This window comes from Choloepus didactylus, chromosome 7 (genome assembly GCF_015220235.1).
Source record: "Choloepus didactylus isolate mChoDid1 chromosome 7, mChoDid1.pri, whole genome shotgun sequence".
Taxonomy (NCBI): domain Eukaryota; kingdom Metazoa; phylum Chordata; class Mammalia; order Pilosa; family Megalonychidae; genus Choloepus; species Choloepus didactylus.
The window spans coordinates 113,176,251-113,202,340 of record NC_051313.1 but is presented as its reverse complement, the minus strand read 5'-3'; the positions used below and the strand labels follow the sequence as shown (position 1 = coordinate 113,202,340).

General features: G+C 40.4%; 1 protein-coding gene and 1 long non-coding RNA gene across 2 annotated transcripts in view; one reads left to right on the top strand and one right to left on the bottom strand.

Moving 5' to 3' along the window:
• The window catches only part of BTBD9 (BTB domain containing 9), a 495,371-nt gene that overhangs the window by 200,523 nt on the left and 268,758 nt on the right, over positions 1-26,090 (bottom strand). The window lies entirely within an intron of this gene.
• Positions 1-26,090, top strand: part of LOC119539530 — a 50,443-nt gene that overhangs the window by 6,041 nt on the left and 18,312 nt on the right. Inside the window, exon 2 of the long non-coding RNA XR_005217898.1 lies at positions 7,982-8,066. This is a non-coding gene — a long non-coding RNA (uncharacterized LOC119539530). The remainder of the gene's footprint in view (positions 1-7,981; positions 8,067-26,090) is intronic.

Sequence of the window (26,090 nt, the reverse complement as noted above, 5' to 3'; positions counted from 1 at the left end):
AGACTGGGCCTCGCTTGCCCGTTCCATTCTTAACCCCGGTCAGTTTGTTAACTGGCGTGCTCACTTCCAGGCGGAAGCAGCTAAGCAAAGTGAGCAAAACGCAGCCATTGGAGTCTATCATCCCCCCGAAGCCTATTTGGGCACTGGAGCGTTTCTAAGTGCGTCTGCTTATATTAATGTCCCTGCTACCTTCTGGACTGTCCTCAGAGGCATCGCCTTACGCGCGTTTGCCAACTGCTCTGCCCGTCGACCTGACAAATTTACCAAGCTCCTCCAGGAGCCAAACGAACCCTTTGCCACCTTCGTTTCCAGGGTTGAAGAGGCCTGTGCTAGAAAAGTTACTAACCCCCAAGCCCAGCTAGCGCTCACCCGGAAACTCATTCTAGAAGGGACTAACCCCCCCTATAAGCAAGCCATTCTCCCATTGCGGGAAAAAAGTCTAAACGACTGGGTTCTCGCTTGCAGCGCCTTTGACCCAGCTGCCGCGTCCCTAGCCCAGGCTGTCTCTGGCGCTGTCACTGCCACCTTAGCCGCCACCACCGGTTGTTTTAAGTGCGGGCAGAGCGGTCATTTTGCCCAGGAGTGCCCCAATACAGAGGTCAAACGCCCGCCTCCCATGCAACGCAATGGGCGCCCCCCTCCCACTCCATGCCCGCGCTGCCAACGTGGTTATCACTGGGCGCGCGATTGCAAAAGCAGCCACAGAGACCTTAACGAGAAAGATTTAAAAAAATTCTGCTATCCCTGGTGCCCTGATGGCAGTCAGCGCCAGAGCACTGAGCAAGCTTTAAACTCCAAGTGGGGCAAGCCTCAGCCCCGCCCCTAAGAGGCAGCGTGCCGGCCGGTTCTAATAAAACTAATCACTTCACCGGCAGTAAAACGCTTCTCTGGACAGTCCCCATCATTCCAGAAAAACCTACTCGTAAGTTAAGAATAGAGGGGCAATGGTACACAGGCACGCTCGATTCAGGGGCAGAAGTCTCTTGCATGCCCGCTCAGTATACCACCATGTGCATGGTTCTTGATGGTCCCTCGGTAGTAGGAGCCACTGGTACCTCTACTTCTCTTCAGGCCATAAGACCCATTAAGTGGGAGGATGGAGAAGGCCACTCAGGTACCTTCCGCCCGTTATTTCTACACACCATAGACCAAATTTTATGGGACCGTGACATCCTCGCCGCCTCTGGGGCAGTGCTTACCACGCAGCCCCCCCCAATAATGAGCGCCACTGCTCGTTTAACACCTCCAGCACCCGTTCCTCTACAGTGGGATACTGAGAAACCTATATGGGTGGAGCAGTGGCCCCTTCCCACGCATAAATTGGTAGTACTCCAAGCCCTTGTACAAGAACAATTGGATGCTGGCCACATAGAACCTTCTACTAGTCCCAATAATTCGCCAGTATTTGTTATTCATAAAAAAACCACAGGGAAATTTAGGCTCCTCAATGATTTGCGGGAAATCAATAAGCATATTCTTCCCATGGGTTCCCCGCAGCCTGGCCTTCCCCATCCAATAGCCATCCCGGCTCACTATCATGTAGCCACTATTGACATCAAAGACTGTTTCTTTTCCATCCCGCTACATGAGCGAGATCGCCCGCGCTTTACCTTTACAGTCCCCGTCCCAAACCACGCGGGCGCAACTAGCAAGTACCAATGGAAAGTCCTCCCTCAAGGGATGCGTAACAGTCCGGCCATCTGCCAGATGTATGTTGATCACGCAGTGGCCCCCCTGTGAAAGCGGGCCATGCTCATCCATTACATGGATGACATCTTAGTGGCCTCTAAAGACGCCGAGGCTCTTCCTCTAATCCTAAAAGACCTTACTACTAATTTAGCTAACCTCGGCCTTACGATTCAACCCGATAAAGTTCAAATTGTGCCACCATTAGCCTTCTTAAGGTTTAGTATTGATAAAACCATTGCTCCGTCCGCTCCCCAGCTAGACATACCGAACCGGGTCACTATCACTGAGCTTCAACAGCTCTGCGGTCAGATCAATTGGCTCCGCTCTGCGTTGCCGATCACCACAGCACAGCTACAACCACTCTTTATGCTACTGAGTGTCCCCGAAGCCCCGCCGCTAGCAATCTCCCGGCGCATTAAGCTCACCCAGGAGGCAAAGGAAGCCATTGCCGCAATTAACAAGGCACTCGCTGCCTGCTGTCTCAACAGGTTCAGCACTAAAGAGGGCAATCTTATAGCACTCATCCTCCCTACGCCCGGCACACCTATGGGCTGCCTGTGGCAGGAGGGCCCTCTACTTTGGGCGCATCCCGCTAAAAGTCGACTTAGGAAGATTTGCCCTGCAGTGCGGCTCTGGATCAGCCTAGCTTCAGATCTAGTTACCTTGGCTGTTCATGTATTCGGAGAGCCGCCAGAAAAAATTGTTTGGCCCCTAGACACAGGCCAAACCCGCCTGCTTATACGTGACAACCCGGACATGCAAATCCTTTTAGAAGGATTTCAAGGGGAATTCAGCTGCCACTATCCCAGCCATCGGCTGTTACAGGGACTCACCAAGCTTCCCTTCCGCAGCCCCTTCCATCCTTTCCCCTCCTCTGCACCCATTCCGGGTGCCACTACCGTCTTTACTGACGCCTCCAAAACCCGTTTCGCCTTCCTCTCTTATTCGCAGGACCATCCAGAACCCCGCCTATTCAGTTATGTCAACCTTCATTCAGTCCAAGTGGGGGAAATTCTGGCGGTGTCATACGCGCTAAACGCCCACTGCAACCACCCAGTGAACATTTTCACTAACAGCCTCTACACGTATCAGGTCTGCCGAGTCCTTGCATTTTCCACCTTTTTCCCCGGGAGACTCGGCCATTAATAAAGCACTTTCTAACCTCAGAAGCATCCTGGAGCATCGACAGGATCCTTGGTTCATTGGCCACATTCGTAGTCACTCAGGCCTTCCGGGGCCCTTGGCTAATGGCAACAGTATAGTAGACCAAGCAGTCTCAGCTCAAACTACCCAAGCTATGCTAACTCACACAGCGGCCCCTCCGGGGGACGCTGTTAACCAGGCTAAATTATTGCATTCTAAATTTCACTTTTCGGCTACGTCATTGCATCATCTATGTAGCCTTCCCCTAGACACCTGTAAACATCTTGTCCGCAATTGTACAACTTGTGCGCCCTTTGCGCTGCTTGGCCCCCTGCAACCTCAGGGAGTCAACCCACGAGGCCTAAAACCAAATTCTAGATGGCAAATGGATGTAACTCATGTTCCGTCCTTTGGGCACCTTAAGTATGTACATGTAATAATTGACACCTTTTCAGCTATGTGTTATGCGCTCCCCCTCGCCGGGGAAACGGCCAAACACTGTATCAAGGCCCTGAGACAAGGAATTCTCTTCATGGGAGTCCCCTGGAACCTAAAAACGAACAATGGGCCTGCCTATCGCGGTGCCTCCTTTCCGGCTTTTCTTCAGTTATATAACATCACCCATCATTTCAACATCCCCTATAATCCACAGGGGCAAGCCATTGTGGAAGCAGTCCATCGCCGCTTAAAAATACAAATTGAAAAAGAAAGGGCAATGCTCCCCCAGGCAACTCCAGGGGACCTTGTTATATCAGCCCTTATTCACCTTAATCTACTCACATTCAATAAGGAAGGGCTTTCGCCCCTACATAAACATTGGGGGCCCTCGTATAGGCCCACCCAGGCCCCGATGGTTTACTGGAAGGACCCGGAGAATAATACCTGGAAAGGTCCCTCCCCACTTCTCGTCCAGGGGCGCGGGTTTGCTTGTGTTTTCCCAGATGATGCAGCACAACCAATATGGATCCCAGGAAGGGCAATCCGGCCCGCCACCAGCAACCACGCGTCCAACGAGACGAGAACGCCGCCAGCTCCGCAGCGTGACGCACCAGATGACAACAGTACACCTGGGCCTAGACCCCAGTCCGAGTAAACCCTCTTTTTCCACAACCCTCCAGCCGCACCTCAGCTCCAACCAGCCGCACCTCAGCTATATCGCAAACCCCACCACCCCAGCCTCCTCTACCCCCCTCTCGTTATTCCTCTCCCCTCCTCAGCCTCATTCAAGCAGCCTTCACCTCAGTAAACTCCTCCAACCCCAATATTACCTCCTCCTGCTGGCTCTGCCTCTCCACCGCCTCCTCCCTGTACGAGCCCGTTGCCTCCAACCTCTCCTTTTCAGAAAACACAGAGGACAGCCCCTTGGAATGCAATTGGAATACCTCTGCCGTCCCCCTGACCTTTCATTCAGTCTCCTATACAGGAAAGTGCGTCCGCCCTCGCTCCAGTAACTCTCCCGACCTCACTGCCTGTGCCAGCTACTCATCTCCCAGCAGCTCGGCAAAATTTCTCATTCCTCATAACTCCTCCCAATGGCTCTGCTCCTCTACAGGACTTACCCCCTGTCTCAGCACAAATATCATCAGTGAATTTAAAGAAACTTGCCTCCTAATTGTCCTTATCCCTAGGGTCTTATACCACAGCGAAGAAGACTTCTTCCTCCGTCTGGAAAAAACTGCAGTTCCTGCCCTTCTGCAAAAGCGAGAGCCCATCACCGCCCTCACAATTGCCTCCCTCCTAGGTCTTGCCGGCGCTGGCACCGGAATCGCTGCACTAGCCAGTCAAGGCTCCGCCCTAACTCACCTCAGGGCGGCTGTTGACGAGGACATTCGTCACCTACAAAACGCTATTTCCCATCTAAAAGATTCTGTCAATTCCCTCTCTGAGGTAGTGCTCCAAAACCGCCGAGGTCTCGACCTTCTCCTCCTCAAAGAAGGAGCCCTCTGCGCCGCCCTAGGAGAAGAGTGCTGTGTATATGCCAATTCCACAGGTCTCGCCGAGGACAGCCTAAAGAAGGTCCGAGAGGGACTGGAACAACGCAAAAAAGACCGTAAAGCCACCAGCTATTGGTCCCACATCTTTACCCCCCTCCTCCCATACCTCCTCCCTCTCCTCGGCCCTCTACTAATGATTATTCTAGCTCTCACCTTAGGACCCTGCCTCATCCGCAGAATTGTCCAGCTTGTAAGGAAACAAACGGATGCCATTTTTTCCTCGTTCGTGCAAATCCAGTATCAGCGACTCGCCACCTCTGACGCTCCCCACTCCGAGATGACAACCAACCCTCCGCGACCTCAACGCCACCGGTCAACCCGCCGACCGCGAGGCCCTTCTCAATCACCTGAACATCGCTCTCGCCTCGAGTTCCAGCTTCTCTGAACCCCTGAACTTTAAACCCCTCACCTTCGCCCAGCCCGCTGCAGCAAAGCCCTTGTCGAGCGCCCGAGCACCACACCAACACTGAGCTCCAGCCTCGCTGAGCCACCGTCAACCCCTTTTTCCCTTCCCCGACCTCCCCCTTCCCTCACCCTTAGCGGACTTCTCCGGTAAGCCTCTTCCTTTAAATTAGAAAAGAAAGGGGAATTGCGGGTTACTGAGCATATACCTCGACTTACCAGGTCTGGGCTAGGGGACCTGCGCAACCCCTAGGGAGGGTAGTGGGTACGGGCGGTCAGTGTCCTCCACAGCCCCCCGGACCTAAGGAAGCGAGGTCGAAGGCAGGCCCCATTTCCTCACCCAAAATACCACCGGTGGGGGAGGCTTGCCGGAGGAAACTGCCCTTCCCCCAACCGCCCTTTCCCCCACTTCCTTATCTTGCCCGTACACTCCCCGTTGCCAATGCAACTCCCATCACCACCAGTGCGCATACATTGTTGCCAGACACCGTTGCCAGAGCAACTCCTGCACCTTTTGGAACAACCTCCGTGCCCTCTTAGAACCAATCCTAACCTCCGCACCCTCTCAGAACCAATCCTAGCCTTTATCCCCTCAGCATTGGCTTGTAACAACCCCCGCCCTCTATGCCAGCCCATATAACCTGTGCTCACCCCGGAATAAAAGTCCTTTTGTTCTACCCTTACTGGAGGAAGAGTGTCTTATCTTTCCCTTCTCGCCGCCCTCCACACCTTGCACGCCTCCCGCCGGGGACCTGGCCAAGTCCCCCGCCTCGCCCTCGCCTCCGGGAAAGAGCCCCCGCCGCCGGTACCCTCCAAGCAACGCCGATAGCCGAGGGTTCAGCAACCGGCCGCCCCCCCCCCCCCCTCAGATGAATCAACTGCGACCGCACACAGATGAGACCTTTTATTTTCTTAGAGTTTAACCGTGGCAATCTTTCCAAAAGGCAAGGAAAGTTAACTCTGAAAGTGTTCTAATAATCAGGCAGCAAGGAATAAAATCAGTGTGATTGTGATAGATTAAGAACACTTAGGATTACCAGATGATCACTGGCCAGGAGGACTGGGGGAGATTGTGGGCCCTCCTTTTCGGGATCTTGCCCAGCACATGACAGACCCTTTCTGCCCAGGGTGTGTGTGAGACACAGCCTTGTGCAGAAGCACGGGGAGAATGAGACAGATGACTTCTCAAGGTCACTGCTATCACCATGATTCATTAATGTTGAACAGGCTGCTCTGAGCTTTGTGTTTTCCTAGAGCAATAGACTCTACTGTCCACCTTCTGTAAATAATAAATCTCTCAGCTTCCCAATCTTTCTGTAATCTGCACACCAGCATATTGAAAATAATGTAAACAAGGTAAGCTCACAAAATAAGGCATGTACCCATGGTTAATCTAGTAAATATGATATAGCTGTTCTTCTTTAATGTCTCCAAACTGTTTTATCAATATCGAACTTGCAATTACAATTGTGAAAATTAATAAAATTTAAAAATCCTTGAACCTTTTATGGCCTCAATGTCAATTTCTAATTTTTATATAACCAAAGGGGAGATTTATACATAGTTTTGGACAATATAAATATAAAACAAAATTTGATTTTATCCATAACAACAACATTAATACAGCATCTCAATTAGACGTCCTCCCCATGGGAATCATGCAATGCACACCATTCACTATCTGTTGGGCCACCAGTCACAAGTGTCAACAGTGAAACAAGGGTGTCTGGGTCTTGAAACAGAATTTTCAGCCATAGCTTCAGCTTACATATAACCCAAAATCTAAAGTGAATAAAATTTAAATATTACCAAAGTTCCCTAGAGATCATATCTTTGTAAAAACTGCCAGTTTATTCTCTCACCATGCATAGTCATACTCATTATTAAACGACACTAAGACTAATCACAGTATGAAGAGGTACACTAATTTGTTATTTCCTCAGGCTACTTCTGCAGCTGTGAGTTGGGGTTATAGTCGATTGTTGTGGACTGATATAACCCATTTTTAAAAAATCAAGCAGTGCTACTGCAGCTAGAAGAAAATCCTGTTCCATCAATCCATAGATCTTTCAAGAAAAAAATAATAGTTCAAAGTACAAAGCAGAAAAGGATAAAACCCTTCTCATCAATATTTTCTGGAATGACTAATTTATCATTTTTCTATGTTTGATTTCCTTTTTAGGGGATACATTCTTAGCATTTTCAGCATTAAGATCATGGCCCACCCATCCAATGCTACAAAATCCTAGAACATACTGCTCAGACTACCTGGCCTTCCCCTCTGTACTCTGCATGCAGACCAAAAGAGCCTCCTTCCAGTCTTCCTTTCTAACAACTTTCCCCAAATTGACATGATTTCTGTATTTCCCAAAGCCTTCCCCTCTAGCCACAGAATCTTATACTTGCCATGAAGAAAGTATAGCAAAGATCTGACAGACTCTATGAAAACTCCTCACCTGTTTCTTTCTCCATGTTTTTCTCCACCACAATCTCTAGGTTTTTCCGTGTGTCCTGCAACATGTGCATGTGTGTTGTACGTGTCTTTTTCTTTGGGGGGAGCAGGTAGACTTAGATCTCCTAATAGCTTTTCTGAAGCTTGAGGGCTACTGGCTGTCTGTGTGGAGACCAGCACCAAGAATAGGGACCACCATTTTACAAGGACCATGGTATTGGTCCCTGGTGACTACTCTCCCCAGGAGCCACATATCCACAAAAGATAAAAAGAGTAAAATGTGTTGTTTTTCTATTTCCAGTGATGCCCTGACACCATGATGAAATTACTTAGTATTCAAGAAGTTCCTGATTAAGCCCTGATTAACAGACTGACCATACATTCAGGTAGTATTATATATAATTACTTATAAACTATTCATGTCTGTCTGTTGCTTTTTGGACAGGTTATTCTGGTGCAATGATCTATTTCTCTCTATTGGACCTGGATTAATAGATTTTAAGTTCATTGAATTTAGTACTCATGATTAAATCATTTCTTTAGTTCCCATATTATTAGTACATTACTTATATACCCAATATATATTGAAGGAAACTTATTGTAATAGTTTCCTTTTTAATGAGACCATAAAATACACACTTCAGAAATCATTTTGCTATAAGTAGTGTTGGGAGTAATAGACAAATTTGTTAATATTGGTTTAACATTCAAGTTTTCAAAGTTAATATCATTAAGAATCAAAACTGGAAAAGGAATATACAGATATCAAGGTAAACAACATTTAACTCTGCTTCACTGACTAGTATGTTTCAGAACATTCTAAAAAATAAGCTTTTAAATTGCCAAGATTCAAACTACATAGGGTAAAGGAGTTAGCATAGAAAAGTGATACTTTGTAAACTCCAGAGCTAGATTTATTAATACTCAGAAATTTCTAGATAACCATAAATACTGTTATTTGAAAATCAAATAAGTTATTTTATGTTTTGAACTGTTTTCCTGAGACTTCTTATTTTTAGCATAATTAACAGAATGAATGAACCAATTAATGTAATGCTTTTGATTTAAAACAAATTCTTTTGGAAAAAAAAAAAAAAAGGTTCTGCATGCATGCAGACATATCCCCTCCCCTCTCCACACACAATAGAGACCTACAGAGAGAACTAACCCTGCATAGAAATCAGCATAAATCAATACCTTTTATGTGGCTCTGAAAGCACTGATAGACCTATGGATATACCTACTGTGTCTTAGAAAAGTGTCATTGGCTTTTTCTCCCGTCTACAATGACAAGGAAAGCAATTCAGTTAGCAGCGACATTTTAGTGATCTTTGGAACACAATGTCCAAAAAACACAGGCAGTCTTTAGGCATCAGTATGGACTGAATCACTTCTCAATATTCCTTCCATATACAGGCGTCTAAGTCCCCGGTTAAAACCAGCACTGTAAAAGTCAGGAAGGATGTACCAGGACTCGTAATTACCAGGAAAGTTAATGGAAGAAATACTGTTGAGCTGTCCACATGAGCTCTTTCTCAAAGTGCAAAGCACTGAACATCAATGTAATAATAAAACATTAACTTGGTCAAAATTATGTTCAACAGGAACTGTGAAAAAGCTAACAACTGTTTGCATACTGCTTTTTATTAGCATCACATATTTACTGAACAATCATAAAATACATACTATTGTGCTAGGGGCTTGGCATTAAGAAGTTTTAGTCTAAGTTAGAAAGTCTGTATCCTGAAGGTGCTTACAATCATCCAGGCAAGTTCAAGCAGCACCAAATGCCAATCACTGCATCTAGGAACTACAGAGGATACGAAGTTGGTATGCAGCTAAAGTGAGAGAACTGAGGCTGGTTACAGTGTCTTCAAGATGGTTTTCTAGTACCACTAACCACTGCCTCAAGGGCTACCAGATATTTGAACTCGGGCAAGATTATCAGAACTTTCCTTGCTCAGAAGAATTTAACAATTTGAATTATTGAACAGACTTCTTCAAGGAAGACAAGGTCTATAGGAAAGGTCAAATTGGAAAATTCTGTCATGCTTACTTGGAATGGACACACATATACGCAGTAACTCTGGTTCTTAGAAAATACAAGTAGTATGTCTTGGACATCAGTTTATTACTAAAAATGTAAATGTGGACTTAGCGTAAAAGCTTTTCCAAAGCAATTAACCTTGAGCCAACAAAAAAAAGTGCAGAGGTAACTATGACAGCAAAATAAAGCCAAGCCTGCAATCTTATATGTCTCATTCAATACAACCAGAAGATATACCCAAAATTTGGGGCAAAAAGCAAATTCCAATTTATACCTTGGTGCTTAATGAGCATGGGAAGCCACAAAGGAAAAGTTCCCCACATGGCTTTTTTTTTTCTTTATGAAAGTAAGATGTTATAGAAAGGGAAGATAATTGATGGAAAGCAATGCATGTGAAGAAAAGCTCAGAGGGAATGAGTTTAGAAGAAAAATCACACGTTAAGTACATACTGTTTGTATGGGCTAAGGGCTGACTAAGGGCTGCTCTCTACAAATAATGTTGAAGGAATAAGAGGGCTTTTGGTTTTTTGTTTGTTTGTTGTTGTTTTAGTAGTATTTTCTGGTATGTTAGGAAACAGGGAAGAGAGGAAAAATGAGAATGAAATTAAGGGGTAAAAATTTATCCTAAATACCAGAACCTTTCCACAATCTACATAAATACCATATTTGGAGGTTAATGTATAAAATGCACACATCTAAAATGATGAAGGCATGCATGCAGATGGATATTTACATTAAATAGCATGAAAGCTCTAACAAAATTATTCTAAATCCAGAAACAAGGGCTGTATTAACTTGCTGATAAAAGGAAAATCATTATGTAAATCACTAACCACTAAGAAACCTCCTAACACCCTGCAATGCACATCAAATTTTACTGCAATTGTGTACAAAGAAAATTGGAGACAAGCTAATAATGTATTCTGATATCATTCATTTTATCCAGTCTATCCACTGTGGCTACTCAATACTTCTGTAGGCTTATTACCTTATATTTGTCCTTCTTGGAGTGTGGAGTGGTGATAATCATAAAAAGCTATCCAGTACTTTTAGCAGACTGAATAATTAGAATCACAATGACTGCCATCTAAATATACTATGTCATAATTTTCTTTAAGAGTATTATTGTTTCAGTGACAACCTCCCTCCCCCACCCAAAGGCTACTTTCTGAGGCAGAGATAAGTTCAAGTTTGGCTTTAACTAAACCAATTTCCTGAGTTGATGGATGATGGCTCCAATATTTCACCAGTTCACTTATCTAAATTTAATATTTTTATTTTACAACTATACTTTTCTGTTCAGAAAGTACATAAATTTTTGGTTGAACTTTTTGCTAGTCATTTTGATATGTAGGTAAATGAAAAGTAAACACTTTACATATTGCTTTCCTATTCCTTTTTTTAGTATGTAACTATATACTGCTGTCTAATATGTTCTTCTCCAAAGAAACCATGTCAGGCACAGCAAGCAAGCTTTTCCGGGGCTAGAACTAGTAGCCTTGGAAATAATTACAACCTAATGAAATCATCCTCTCTATTTAGGGATGAAGGGAGAGACATTATTTATTATGACACCCTTTAAGAATATCAGAAACCAATGATGGTAAACGACTCTTAGAATTCAGGCCAAAGCAATCTATTGTCCAAAGATGTGGAATAAGATGTAACCTCTACTTTGGCTTTTCGTTTCTCAATTCACTGTGCATTTCATTCTGGGTTTCATAAAATCAAGGACACATGCACACCACACATACCCACACACATACACTCATATATACACATCTTCTATTAGTTTTAACACACATACCCACACACATACACTCATATATACACATCTTCTATTAGTTTTAACACACATACCCACACACATACACTCATATATACACATCTGGCCTTTTCCGGGAATTTCGTTACACTATTTGCGAAGGAAAATTGTTATTAATATATAATAGGGTGGTATAGGGTAGGAGTACAGCAAGTTCTACCTAAAAAATAAATCTTCTGACTCCTTGGAAAAAATCTTAAAAAGATAAAGGCAGGACTTCCATTTCCAGCAATATAGCTGATTATATGTGCAGAGAAACCCCTCCTCATGAGAAGCATCTAAAAAAACATAATTTTAAAGCTGACCGTAAAGTACAGGAAATAATTCGGAGCAAAAATCTTTGAAAAAGAACCACTCCTCAGGGATGAGTAAGTTATGGAACAGGTATGTGCCCTGAGGTAGGGGTACCAAATAATTTATAACCCAAACCAGGACACTTTTGAATATGAGTAATTAAACTGTGACAAACCCATATTTTTGGAGGCACATCAAGATATATGGTCACCCTATCTTGAGGTCATTTGTGGATCCCTGGTAGTAACCTGGATTTTAACAGGCTGCATGCATACATGGGGGAAGGAGAAAAGTCCTGTGATCTGAGCAGGGTAGAATGCTGCATTACAGACCTCTGAACAAAGTCCAGAATCCCCAAGGTGGTTGACTTAAAAAAAAAAAAAAATCTGCCTTGTAAAAGGAGACAGACTTTTTTAACTTGAGCTTGACTCTGAATGGAACAGGACAAAAATATACATGAAAAAGAAAAGAAAAAAAAATTCATTTGAGAATTCCATACTCATTCAGGTTTAAGGCCAGAATCCATACTATCTGGTTAGCCTGAAAAACATGAAATAATTTTTAATTTTGGGTTTTTTAAACTTTTAAATGCTCTTCAGTCTGTCCTCTGGTGCCTGACAGAATCTAACCAAATCACATGGAGAAACACACATACAAGCCTCAGATAATCCACCCCCCACACACAAAATTCCAAGGAACATGAACTCACAATAAAACGAATCACTAAAAATGTGAGGAAACAAGCCACAATGAGTGCAAGTCAGCAGAAATAACAAATTGCAGAATCAAACCAGAAAATACTGCAGATACTAGAATTATCAGATACAGAATACAAACGAATATGCTTCATAGATTTAAAGAAGTAAAGAGGAGATTGAAATTTTGATAGTGCAATACAAGACTAACAAAGTTGACAAAGCATATATAAGGAAAAGTCCACACAGTACTCATAGAAACAAAACTGTAATTTCAATTAAAATCTAACTAGTGAGTTAACCAAAAGGTCAAAGACAGTTGGAACGAACTAATAAATAGAAGACAAAAATAAATTACCCAGAATGCCATGCAGAGACACAAAGAAATGGAAAATATGAAAGAAAGATTAAGAGATATGAAGAATGAAGTCAGGGAATTGAACATACATCTAATCAAGGTTCTAAAAGAACAAATATAAAAAATGAAACAGAGACACTATTTCATGAGATAATAGCTGTGCATTTTCCCAGAACAACTGTTGACACCAATCCTCAGATTCAGAAATCACAAAGAAAACCAAAAAAGAATAAAAAAAAGTCCATACCTAAACACAATAGTGAAATTGCAGAGCATCAAAGCCAAGAAGCAGATCTAAAGAGCAGCCAGAGGGGAAAAAAACAGATTATATCTACAGAAGCTTATTATACAACAAGACTGACAGCTGACTTCATGGAAGACAGTGAAATAATACCAAAGAGCTGAAGGGAAAAGAAACATTGACCAAAAATGGAATCCCTCCAAAATCACATTTTTAAAAAAAAAAAAGATTTAAAAAAATAGTTACAGCCAAAAAGACTGGAACAAAAGGAGAAAAGATAAAATTTTGGAAGCTAGAAAGCAGATGGACAAATGGCTACTGGGTTAGCATACCTAAGAAAGCTGATGCCTAATTAGTAATGGGGGTAGGTGAGAATCAGTCTAAGTTAGGTTGCAGAATCTTGAAAAGTCTCAGAAAACAGCAGCCCTTGATGCCTTTTAGACTGGAGGTGAAGGATAGATGAGAATGGGGTGAAAGCTATTAAATGATTAAGCAGTTAAGTGTATTTGAATTTCAATCCCTTAGGTAAACTCATCTCCTATCCCAGCAGAAAATGTAGAGGCTTATCCTTCAGAGAATGTAAAACAGTCTTTGAACTGGAAGTTGACCTAGGAGGAGAAGGCATGGGTATCTTACTGACCTGAAGGGATTAAGTGACCATACACATACATACTGACAGAGGAATGCTAAGATACCCAATCTTCTTCCCCTACTCAGATCCTAGAACACTGGCAGCTAAGCTTTTATGCTCCAAGCAGAGGATTCCTCTCTGGGGAATCTGACTAGCCTATGGGAGAAAAAACTGTAAAATACTGACGCCTGTGATTCTGTAACACATGGCTTGCCCAGGGCACCCTACAGTAATGGCTGGCAAAACTGGCTTCCCATGAGAATCACCCGGGAAGTTTTAAAAACTACTGATAGCTGGGTTCCACTTCCAAGTCTGATTTAATTAGTCTTGAGTGTGGCCCAAGAGGTGGGAATTTTAAAAGCTCCCTAGATGAGTCTAATGTGCAGCCATGGTTAAGAACCACTGCTCTACAGTGAAGCACAAAGTCATGTTCAAAGCTTTCAATGAGTTTGTTAGTCTTCTACTGTTATTGACAAGAGAACAATCAAAGATTACCAAGCATTTCTGAGAAAAGGCTCTAAAATAGAAGAGAGAAGCAAAAACAAACAAACAAAAAGCAGAAAAAAAGCAATTTGGAGGGAAAAAACTCTAAAGAAAACTTTAAGACAATTTTTAAAAGAAGGATAATTAAGAACAGGATAGAAGAAATTTAAAAATCAAAATAAAGATTGGGAGATTGAGATGCGATTACATGGACGTAGAACTTTGATTTAAAAAAATTGTAAACTTATACCAAATGAAAATATTTTCAAGAATAGGGTGAAAGACAAAAAAAAAAAAGAAAGAAAGAAAAGAAAGAAAAGAAAAGAAAAACAAAAACAAAAAGAATTCATTACCAACAGATTCCTAATACAATATGTTTTAAAAGATATACTTCAGGAAGAAGCACAATAATCCCAAAAGGAAGATCTGAATGCAGGAAGGAACGGTGAGTCAAGAATACGAAATATTTGTGGATAATACTAAACACACATTTACTGTGTAGAACAATAATATTGTCATAAATTTATGCAGTTAAAAATCAAGATATACATAAAATCATGGAAAAGAACAGCACATAAGTCAGATCAGAGGTGATGGGAGATAAATGTATTCTAAGGTCCTTACAGAGTCTAAAAAGAGGGTAAGGATTTGGACTAACCTCAGACTAATAAATTAAACTAAGTGCAATAACTAAAATGTAAACAAAATATGTAAATTCCAAACTGGTATGGGAAAAAAACAAAATTAAAACAACAACAAAAATCAATATAAGAGAAGGCAAGAAAGGATAAAAGAAAACATTTAAAAGGAAATAATGGGTCAAATAGTAGAAAATAATACAGTAGAAATGGAGCAAATGTATTAGGCATCATAATCAATGTAGATAAATTAAATTCTGTAGTTTACAAGACAAAGATAGCCAAACTGAAAAAAATAAATTCCAATGATATATTGTTCTAAGAAACAAAGGACAAAGATATCTTGAAACTAAAGGTATGGAAAAAGAAATATCAGGCATATATACAAACGTTAAAATAATAACAGACAAAACAGACATTATAACAAAATCATTACTGAAGAAAAACAATAACTAGATACTGATAAAAGATTAATTTTACCAGAAATAAAAATTTCACACGATGAATCTAATAACATAGCTTTGAAATGTAAAAAGCAAAAGTGACAAATTATGAAAAAATGTCCATTATCTGTGGCAGATTGTAACAGCCCTCTGTTAAAATTAGTACTATTCAGCAACTGACGAACCAGGCCAAAAGTCAGAAAAAATATAGACTATATGAACAACACAATTAAAATAACATGGATATGAAGAGAATAATGTTTCCAATAACTGGAAAATACATATTCCTTTCAAGCATGCAAAGGATATATATTTATATATGTATACTGGAGATATATATATATATATATATATATATTTATATATGCATGTTTTTTTTGTTTTTTTTATTTTTTATTAATTCTTTTTATTTTGAAATAAATTCAAAGTTATAGAACAGTTGCAAAAACAGTACTAACCCCATACAAAGAATTCCATCATACCCTGACCCCCCCTCCCCCAATAGCTCAATCCACCAACTTTAACATGCTGTCACATCGCTATTTCTTTCCCTCCCTCCCTATCTATCATCCATCATCTATTGCTCTGTCTTCTGAACATATGAGAGCTAGCTGCATGAACATACACTATAATTCACGTATACACTTCCCATGAACAAGAACATTCTTTTATGCAATCCCATTAAGCGCTGCTACAAAATACAAGAGATTCAACAATGATACAAAGCTTACATTCTATATTTCCTTTACCTTATGTCTCAACTGTGTCCCTTTGAGCCACCTGTCCTCTATCCTCCAATCCCATCCAAGTTCATCCTTGGCATTCAATTGTCATCTATTTAGACTTTTTTTTTTTTTTTCAGTTGTGGAAACATATATACTGCCTAAATCTTCCCATTCCACCCCCTCCCTCGCCTTCCATTAGTGGAATTAATTACATTTAGAATGTTGTAATGCTCTTTCCCACCATCCATTACTAGAAATTTCCCTTCACCTCAAACAGCAACTCCACACTCTTTTCTTAACTCCCCATTGCCCCTTCCCCCATTTCTCTTAACCCAAACTCTACATTTCATCTCTATGGTTATATTCTCTGATAATTTCTTTGTGTTTGCTGTGGGGGTTAAAATTAACCTCTTAAATCCATATCAATCTTTTTTTTTTATACCACCTTCACTTCAATAGGACACATAAACTATGTTCCTATACTCCTTCATTCCCCCACCTTTATATAGTTGTCTATAATTACATATTTTACACTGAGTTCAAAACCACTGATTTGTCATTAGAGTTCATGTAATTTATATCATGTAGGAAGTAAATAGTGGAGTTACAGTTCAAAAATTATTGACTTCTATTTGTATTCCATTGTGGTTGGAGAATGTGCTTTGAGTATATTCAATTTTATTTTTTTTTTTTTTAATTTCTTGAGGCTTGTTTTATATCCCAGCTTATGGTCCCTTCTGGAGAAAGATCCGTGATCACTAGAGAAAAATGAGTGTCCTGGTGATTTGGGATGTAAGGTAGTATATATGTCTGTTAAAATTCTCTATATCTCTTTCTCCTTTCTTTGTTTCTGTGTTGGTAGGGCTCCCTTTAGAATCTGAAGTAGGGCAGGTCTTTTATTGGCAAAGTCTCTCAGCATTTGTTTGTCTGTGAAAAATTTAAGCTCTCCCTCGAATCTGAAGGAGAGTTTGGCTGGATAAAGTATCCTTGGTTGGAAATTTTTCTCTCTCAGAATTTTAAATATGTCATGCCACTGCCTTCTCACCTCCATGGTGGCCGCTGAGTAGTCACTACTTAGTCTTCTGTTGTTTCCTTTGTATGTGGTGAATTGCTTTTCTCTTGCTGCTTTCAGAACTTGCTCCTTCTCTTCAGTATTTGAGAGTCTGATCAGAATATGTCTCGGAGTGGGTTTATTTGGATTTATCCTATTTGGAGTTCGCTGGTCATTTCTGCTTTGTGTATTTATATTGTGTACAAGGTTGGGGAAGTTTTCCCCAACAATTTCTTTGAATACTCTTTCTAGACCTTTACCCTTCTCTTCCCCTTCTGGGACACCAATGAGTTTTACGTTTGGATGTTTTATTTTATCTATTGTATCACTGAGATCCATTTCAATTTTTTTGATTTTTTTCTCCATTCTTTCTTCTGTTCTTTCATTTTCTGTTCTGTGGACTTCTAGGACACTGAGACGTTGTTCAACTTCCTCTAATCTTGTATTGTGAATATCCAGAGTCTTTTTAAATTGGCCAACAGTTTCTTTTATTTCCATGAGATCTTCTATTTTTTTATTTACTCTTGCAATGTCTTCTTTATGCTCTTCTAGGGTCTTCTTTATGTCGCTTATATCCTGGGCCATGGTCTTCTTGATGTCCTTTAAATCCTTTGCCATGTTTTCATTCCTTGATTGTAGTTCTTTGATTAATTTTGCTAAGTACTGTGTTTCTTCCGATATTTTGATTTGGGAGTTTGGAGTTGGATTCTCCATATTGTCTGATTTTATCATATGCATTAAGATTTTCTGTTGTTTTTGGCCTCTTGACATTTGCTTTGCTTGATGGGGTTCTTTCAAGTAGTAAAAAAAAAGATACCAATCTAATTTTTCAGAAACACAGTTTGTTGGTGTACACTTTCTCTAACTAACCAGCAGATGGCATTTGTGAGTCACCTATATCCCTCAAGTCAGTTCTCCACCTTGTCCCCGCGGTGTGTGGGGAAGTGATTCTTGTGGGGTTCAGTTGGAGAACTCAGTTTGGGTGTGTTGCTGGAGCCGTCTGCCCTGAATGTGGGGCGTGTGTATGGGTGGCCAGAGAGGAAGGGCAGCTTTAATATTCAAATCCCCCAGGTTCCCGGAGATTCAAGGCTGCAGCAAGAGTCTAAGCCTTCATTTCAGTTTTGCCCCAGATTTTCTGTCACTGACCCACATACCACTGGCATTGACATAGTGTTCCTGGGTTTTCCAAGCGGGCCCCTCATCTCAGCTGTGATCTTCCAGGACCTCTGCTGAGGGAAGGCTGTGCACGTCGTCCCTCAAGCTAAGCCCCGGGCCGCCAGGCCGTGCAGGGACGCTGTCTGCCTGATGCAAAGATTAGCCTATAATTCTTGACTGGTGTAAGTTCTGAATGAAAGGCAGGCAGTAAAGCTGGGCCCCACCCCTTTCCTCTTTAGAGAAGATGGATGCCTTAGGAGGAGGTTATTAGCATTTCAATGGTCTCTCTCTGCCTGTGCCACACCCTTGTCTGGGTCACAGAACTGGGAACTCAAAATGGCCGAGGCTTTCTCCACTGAGTTGAAAAAGGAACAGAGCTAGTCCGAGGAGACCCTCCGGCCTTCCAAGGTTAGTCATCACCCAAAGCCTCTGTCTACTTGTTGGGGATTCACAACTCAGAGTGAGCAGTTCACACTCACTAATTAAAACCCCAGTTGGAGCTCAGCTGAGCTATATTCGCTTGCTGGGAGAAAGATTCTCTCTGGCACTACGAGGCTTTGTAACTTGGGCTATGGGGGAGGGGTCTCCCGATTTGGATCCGCAGTTCTTACTTACAGATTTTGTGCTATGATCTTCGGTATTCCTCCCAAATCAGGTTGGTGTATGATGATTGGACGTTCACATCTGTCCTCCTGCAGTTATTCTGGATTATATACTAGTTGTTTCTGGTTTTCTTTTTAGTTGTTCCAGGTGGACTACTTAGCTTCCACTCCTCTCTATGCCGCCATCTTAGATCTCTCCCCCTGTATGTTTTTAAATTACATTCTAGGCAAGCATGTTTCAATACCTTTTAAAGGATCACTGTCACATAAATCATTTTCTCTGACCACAAAATTTGACTGGAAAACAATAACAACCACACACATACACACCTCAAAAGTAAATTAAATGATTAGAATACTGTTTCCTGATCATCATGCTCTTCTGATAGAATTCTGGCTTATGAATTTTCCCCCTTCCTCTATTTGCTAAACTGGCCTCAAAACAGATAAAAAGAAACAAAGAAATGTATTATGGTTAAAAAAAAGTATATTTAAAAAAAACATAAGTTTGCAAGTTAAATGTACTTTTAAATAATCCATGAAAAACAAAAGAAATAAGAAATGGAAATTAGAAAATATTTAGATGAGAAAAACAATGAAAATAACACTAAAATTTGTGGGATGACATCAATTGGTCCCTCCATGAAATCAACAAATGAACTTCTGCAAAAACTGTCAGAGTCAATTTTTGCAGAACTCTGGAACCTACTCAAAATTTTACATGACCACAGAAAGGCTTGGTGAAGAAAAGAAGTTACTGCTTTGCCTGCCTACCGTCTCCCACACTCCAACCAGTGGCAGTCATGAATATATCAGCTCACACTCCTGGGGCAGGTTTCTAATGCCAGAAGTGGCAAAATGGACCTTGGGTTCAAAGAACTGTGGTTGTGGGTTTTGACCTGATGGCAGCACCCTGAAGGACCAGTGCAAAGGCTTACCTTTGTTTCACCTGATTTGGAGCATTCCAGGACTGGGGCAACTTCCTGGTGGCTTTTGCTGAAAACATTTAAAGGCACAATTATTGGCCACAGCAGTCTAGGTCTAGGGTCAACACTGGAACAAAAGATCAAAAAGCCTGGGAAATTGGGGCTTGCCCTTATGAAACTTATTCCTGCAAAGGAGAAGCTAAATCTACTTATAATTACGCCTAACAGTCACCCCTAGAACCTCTTTTGTTGCTCAAATGTGGCCTCTTTCTCTCAGCCAAATAAGCAAATAAACTCACTACCCTCCCCACTACGTGGGACATGACTCCCAGGGTTGTAAGTCTCCCTGGCAACATGGGACATGATTCCCAGGGATGAGCCTGGACCTGGCATCATGAGATTGAAAATGCCTTCTTGACCAAAAGGGGAGAAGAAATGAAACAAAATAAAGTTTCAGTGGCTGAGAGATTTCAAATAGAGTTGAGAAGTCATTCTGGAGATTATTCTTTTGCATTATATAGATATTCCTTTTTAGTTTCTTGTGCATTAGAATAGCTAGAAGGAAATGCTTGAATCTATTGAACTGTAATCCAGTAGACTTGGTTCTTGATGATGACTGTATAACTATGTAGCTTTTATCATGTGATCATGTGATTATGAAAACCTTGTGACTGACACTCCTGTTACCCAGTGTGCCGGTTTGAATGTATTGTGTCCCCCAAATGCCATTATCTTTGTGGTTTTGTGGAGGAGATGTTTTGATGCTGGTTAGATTTGCTTGGAGTGTGCCCCACCCAGCTGTGGGTTATAATTCTGATGAGATGTTCCCATGGAGGCATGGCCCTGCCCATTCAGGGTGGGCCTTGATCAGTGGAGCTATATAAATGAGCTGACTCAAAGAGAGGGAACTGAGTGCAGCTGTGAGTGATGTTCTGAAGAGGAGCAAGCCTGCTAGAGAGGAACATCCTGGGAGAAAGCCATTTTGAGGCCAGAGCTTTGGAGCAGACGCCAGCTGCCTTCCTAGCTAGCAGGGGTTTTCCAGACGCCATTGGCCATCCTCCGGTGAAGGTACCTGATTGCTGAGGTGTTACCTTGGATGCTTTGTGGCCTTAAGACTGTAACTGTGTAGCGAAATAAACCCCCGTTTTATAAAAGCCTATCCATCTCTGGTGTTTTGCATTCCGCAGCATTAGCAAACTAGAACACCCAGTGTATCAGCAAATGAGTAATAAAATGATGATAAAAAATATATAAATAATGGGGGGGGTAAGGGGTATGGGATGTTTTGGGTGTTCTTTTTTATTTTCATTTTTTTCTTTATTTTGGAATAATGCAAACATTTTTAAATTGATGGTGGTGATGAATGCACACCTATATGATGATACTGTGAGCCACTGATTATATACTTTGGATGGATTATATGGTGTGTGACTACATCTCAATAAAATTGTATTAAAAAAAAAATGCCTGGAAAGAAGTTGAAAAGAAATAACATAGGGGAATAAGGACTTTTTAAAACTCCCCTGTATACCAGGAAATTGCAAAGGTCACACACATGCCCAGGGTTGGATGCATGAGCAGAAAAGTATGAAAAGACCTGATTATTTCACCTTTGCCTGGCCCTCACCAATGGCTTGCAAGAAGGAAGTGAAGACTAAGGCAGACTGTAAACATTATGCTAACCATTGAAGCAGAGCTTCAATAGAGAGTCAATCTGCCAAGACTGGGAGAATTTTTTTCCGTCCCCTTTTTTCTTTCTTTTCTTTTTTCTTTTTTTAAGTTATGCTTTTGGCTTCAGGCATTAAATGAAACTCTGTTAAAAAAAAAACTAGCTGACAACTAAGCCGATGGACTTCAGTGGCTATACATGACAAAGAACACAGACTTGACAAAAATAATTTAGAAAAGTCACTAAACAATCAAGCAACAACAACCCCTAACAAGCAGTAGCAACAAACCCTAGGGAAGAGGGAGAATCTGATTTCCAGAATGGCCACCTTATAATATTCAAAATGTCCAGTTTTCAACAAAAATTTACAAGGGATGTAAAGAAAAAAAACCAGTAATTAATAGAAACTGTCCAGGGGAAACCAAGACCTTGGACTTATTAGACAAAGACTTTAAAACTTGTGGGCTATAGCTAATGTGGTTCTTGGTATGAAATTTATAGCCTCAAATGCTTATATTAGAAAAGAAGACTGAAAATTACTGAATGAGACATTCAACCAAGAAATTAGTAAAACAACAGTGGTAGAAAGTAAAAAGAAGCAATAATAAGGATAAGAGCAGAAAACACTGGAATAGAAAACAATGATACAGTATAGAGAATCAAGAAAGCTGAAGTTGGTTCTTTGAAAAGGCTGACTGACAAAATTCAAGCAAGATGGAAGAGTGAAGGGAAAAGTCAATGATATTAGGCATAAGAAAGAGAGAGGATATAATTATAGATGTTAAAGAGATTCAAAAGATATTAAATTATTATCAAAACTTTAAGCCAACCAATTTGAAGACCTAGTTAAAATGGATACATTTCCAGAAATAAATAAATTACAAAACTGACTCATCAAGATATGGAAAATCAGAATAGACCTATAAGTATTAAGATATTTAACCAGTAGTTAATAGTCTTCACAGCAGGCCCAATAACTGAGTTCTATCAAACATGGGAGAAACAGATAATTTTAAAATTACAGAAGTTCCTACAGGGTATAGAACAAGTGGTAATACTTGTCACACATTTAATGAGGCCAATATAAACTCAAAAAGAAAATCAGACAAGAAAAGTACAAGAAAATTTTAGTTGACCTTACTCATAAATACAGATGCAAAACTCTTAAAATTTTAACAAAACCAATTCAATAATGTATAAAGCAGATAATTCATCATGACCACATGAGGTTTATTCCAGAAATGCCAGGCATGTGCAACATTAGAAAATACTATAATGTAATTAACTACATTAACTTTAATTCAGATAAACCATATGATCATCTCAATAGCTCCAAAAAAGCAGATGATAAAATTTAACCACTATTAAAAAATGTTAAAAACTCTTAGCAACCCAGGGATTTAAGGCAATTTCCTAAACCTGATAAAGAACATCTATCAAAATCCTAGCGCAAGTGTCTTTTTGAATGCTAAAATGAAAGAAGCATTCCCTTTAAAAAAAGACATGAGAAGGATGGCCATCATCACTTCTTCTGTTCAATATTATCCTGAGGTCCTACCATCAGGGTAAAAGAAGGGGGGGAGGGGGAAATGAAACAGATGAAATTATTATCTACATAAAAAACCCCAAAGAATCTACAAATAATTATTATAAATAACAGAGTTTAGAAAGTTGCCAGCTACAAGATCAAAATCTAAAAGTCAATTGCATTGTGACATATTTTGTAAAATAATGGGAGAAATACTTTGAATTAAAAGATATTGTTTACAATAGCAACTAAAATACAAGTTACCCAGGAAAAAAACTAACAAAAGATGTGCAAGACATAGGGAAAGTTATAAAATTTTATTGAGCAACAGTAAAGAAGACTAAAATAAATGAAGAGATGCACCATGTTTGCAGATAGGAATATTCAATATTGTAAAGATGCCAAAAGTACTGTTAATGTTTGATCTCCTAAATTTATGTATGCTAGATTTCAAAAGAATTTTAAAGTTTAGGTAATGCTGTTTTTAAGAAACTTTTAAAGGGATATTTTTAGTTTAAAGAGGTTTTCTTTTTAAAAAATTCAAGAATGAGTCTTATATTAAATGTTTTGGGAAAAAACTCATATACACACATGTGTACACATGACACTAATTAGTGATAGCAGAGGGACTGCAATAAAATCAGAAGGTACAAAGGTGACAATGACAAAGAAGTTGGTATCCATCTGAAGGTATGGGTTGATAACGGAGAAGATAAATCACATCATGAACTTTGGGTAGAATTTTGCCAAGTCCAGGGATGACTGAGTGAGCTGTAGCAGGGACAGCACCTTTTGTACTGTGCAACTGGTAAGCTGCACAGGAACATGACGCCCCTCTTCACACAAACAATACTCCCCTTTGGCAGGCAGACAGCATAGGACTCAATGGGAAACCCTTTAAAACTAACTTTAATGGCAACACATAAGATGAAGTGACTGATTCAGTTGCAAGATAAGTGTCCTTAAATCTCACCTTAAAAGTTTCCGTTTTCTTTTAAGCTTGCAATTGATTTTGTAAAATATCTTGTGATACTGTGAATTAGGCTATATAGAAATGAAGCACATTGCATAATATAAGTTTTACTGCTTCTCTGCCATAACATCAAATACACCTGATTCTCTAGGCCTAATTTGTATATCTTTAGACTTACTGAATAGTTTTTCACTTTATGAAGAATTCAGTAAAATGGTATTAAAAGAGACAAAGACTGCTGTCAGATACAAATCCCTTTGCATCTTTTTTTTGAGCCTAGGCCTTTGGCAAATGGTTCTTCTAGATATGCAAAATGCATCCTGCCAACAAAGGTCTGTTTACCTCACACAAAAGTTAGATCAGTTAGCATTTACAAACTGGAATAACCCGTCTCCAAAAGGCACATATTAGAAGGTATTCATTAGCAGTATTTCCTAACAGTCCCACAGTTGATAAGGAAAACCACAGGGCTTTCAGGTCCCAGAAGACTGGAAAACAGTTTGATTGGGGTATATTTGATAACTCCTAAATGACCTAAACTTCACAGGAAGATAATGCTTGCATACGGTGGCAATTCAATAGAAAAACAGTCCCAGGATAAAAGATTTCCAGGCTCCAACGGGAATTTTGTCTCATCTTCATGGAATATAATGACAAAAACACACTTGCTCTACATCAAGCCTAAATATTCAGGATTCTTTTAGCATGAATCTGAACAAAGGAAAACCAAGTCCTGTCCACTGCTAGTGTAGGGGTATACCCAAGTTTGGCTTTTTTTTTTTTAACGTAATTTTATTGAGGCATATTGACACACCATACAATCCATCCAAAGCATCAATGGTTCACAGTATCATCACATATTTGTGTATTCATCACCAGGATCATTTTTAGAACATGTGCATTACTCCAGAAAAATAAATAAAAAGAAAAAGAAGACCCCAAACATCCCATACTCTTTACCCCTCTCTCTTATGTATCTCTAGTATTGCACTCTATCCAATTTTAAGACTTACAATAGAGGAACTTTAACTAAAACAGTGCAGTATTGACAGAGATAGATATATAGATCAGTGGAACAGAACAAAACATTCAGAAGTAGAGCCTTACAAACATGGGCAACTTTTTTTTTCTGTATAGTTAGACAATCATTATCAAAGATCAAGGCTACAACAACTTCAGGTATTTCTTTCTGGCTATTCCAAAACACTAGAAACTAAAATAAATATCTATATAATGAGTCAGTATTCGCAGTCATTTGTTAAGTTCAAATTTCTCAGTTACACTTCCTTCCTCTAATTTATCTTTCTCTCAATCTTCAGGGATATCTGAGCAATGACCATTTTAACTGTGCTGGAAAGGGGTGTTGACCTTATGGGGTAGAGGCATGAAACTGGTTGATGTTCTTGGAGAAACCGGTACCTCTCTGTTTCAGGGCTTATCTGACATAGGATCAATCTGGAGGCCTTAAGTTTCTAAAAAAGTAAACTTACTAAGAAAAACTTTTATAGAAACTTAGATAAAGTCCAGGGCACTCCCTAGGGTTTTCAAGAATACTGCTGGTTGGGGCTTCACATACTGGGGTAATTTGCAATATCTGCTACAGGTTGCATAAGAGTAACCTCCAAAATGACCTCTTGACTCTACTTGAAATCTTGCAGCCACTGAAACTTTTATTTTGTTCAATATCTTTCCCCCCTTTTGGTAAAGAAGGCATTTTCAATTCCATGATGCCAAGTTCACCATCTAATTTAACTGTCTGGTCAGTTTATTTAAATAACCCAAATACATGGAACCTAGAATAGGGAATGAGATCCTATTATTCTGTACAGGTTAATGTAAAACCTGGATACCTTCCAGAGTATTTTTGAAAGAAAATAAAAAAGAATTTACAGACTCTACTTGAGGGAGTGAGGAAAAATGTGGAACCATTAAAATTCCCCACCTGGAGAATTCCCAGTATTCTCTCAGGCACTAGGGACTCAAAATTGATCAAGCCAAGCCCTCATTCTTGAAGCTTGCCTTAACGAAACTCATTTCTGCATTGACAAAGCTAGGCCTGCATGTAATTATGCCTAAGAGTCACTTCCAGAGAGGTGTTGCTCATATATGGCCTCTCTCTTCAGGCC